The following is a 1495-nucleotide window of genomic DNA, read 5'->3' as shown; positions in this document are numbered from 1 at the left end:
TTTTTTTATTGTTAGGGGGGAACGAGAGAGGGAGAGGGGGGAAAGAGTTTTACCTGTTGCTTGATTTCCTGCTCCTGCTAAATTCGTTTTAAACGTTGTTTTTTTTTTTTTTTAGGAAATCGGTCTTAATTATTATTATTATTATTATTTATTTTAGAGAAAAATTAAAAAGTCGATTATAGATGAAACCATTTGGAGAATCGGAGAGAGAGAGAGAGAAGAATTTTCGAACCGATTTACCGCCTGAATCATTGCTCGACCAATTTCTTTAATTAAAAAGCTGAGCAAAGTTTCAGGTGTGTCAAACGGTCCGGTTGACAAAGGAAAAAAACGACGTGATGATGATGATGATGATGAAGAAAAAATTACGACGATGACAACGAGGATTTAACATAATGATGATGATGATGATGATGAAAGAAAATGGATTTTAATGGTATATAAATGCCACTGATCGCCTGATCCTTGCTTTACCTATGTTTTTTTTATAATCAAGATGAGCAAAGTTTCAGGTGTGTTTGTGGTCGTTTTTATTTCTCATTATTATTATTATTATTATTATTATACACCTGTAATATAAATCATTTCGAAACAAAAAAAATATGCGTGTGTGTGTGCGTAAGGTAAGGGCAAAGGTAAAAAAAAAAAAAAAAAGGTGAGAAAAAAGGACCATAATTAAAGAGGAGGGAGAGAGAGAGAGAGAGATGGAAAACATAAGAAAGGGTAGGTGATAAAAGGATGTCGTCGTCGTCATTAAAAAGGTTCCACGTCCTTCCGCGACCTTCTCAACTTTAAAAAAAAAAAAAATTTTCTTTTTTTTTCATTTATTCTAATTATAAGATGATGTAATTTACGCATATGTTATACATACGAAATTAGGTTTTTTTAAAAAAAAGAGAAAATTTCAGTAAACAATACTTTTTCCATTTTAATGGATTTTTTTTTGTTTTTTTTTGTTTTTTTTGAAGGGGGAGGTAGGGGGTGGGGAGGGAAGGGGGAGGTCACATTATTTCTCCAGTTATTTTAATTGTTTTTTTTTTTTTTTGAGTTAATAAAAAATATAAAAGGAATAAAAGAAAAAAGAAAAGGAAACAAAGGGAATAAAAAGGAAAAAAAATTATATAAACCCGGTCGAAATGAATTTTCTTTTTTCTTTTTTTTTTTTCAAATATTGGTAAACATGGGAATTTTTTTCTTTTATTCGATGCCATTTGAGATTTTTCCGGAGTTTATTTATTATTATTATTATTATTATTTGCGTTTTCCCATATATAAACTATAATTTTTCTTTTTTTATTCATTTTCTTTTTTTTTTTTGACTAAATAAAATGGTTTTTTTTATTGGGAGTGGGAGGGGAGGGGAGTGGCAAATGGGGGGTACAAAAAACTACATGGGAAAATATTTTCGGGTATATAAAAATTGAATTTTTTAAAAAAAAAGAAAAAAAAATATTTATATGTAAATGTATATTTCAACGACGGATTTTCCAACGGT

General features: G+C 29.3%; 2 non-coding genes across 2 annotated transcripts; both read left to right on the top strand.

Moving 5' to 3' along the window:
• Window positions 1–224: 224 nt before the first annotated feature.
• On the top strand, window positions 225–315 carry Phum_PHUM337060. The gene has a single exon (XR_009833521.1). It is a non-coding gene; the product is annotated as a microRNA, putative (microRNA).
• A 119-nt stretch (window positions 316–434) lies between these two features.
• On the top strand, window positions 435–538 carry Phum_PHUM337050. Its single transcript, XR_009833520.1, has one exon. It is a non-coding gene; the product is annotated as a microRNA, putative (microRNA).
• The last annotated feature ends 957 nt before the right edge of the window (window positions 539–1495 follow it).

The sequence above is a fragment of the Pediculus humanus genome, genomic scaffold (assembly GCF_000006295.1).
Source record: "Pediculus humanus corporis 1103172107744 genomic scaffold, whole genome shotgun sequence".
NCBI lineage: Eukaryota > Metazoa > Arthropoda > Insecta > Psocodea > Pediculidae > Pediculus > Pediculus humanus.
Note: the sequence above shows the minus strand (reverse complement) of the source record. Positions and strands in the feature narration are given on the sequence as shown.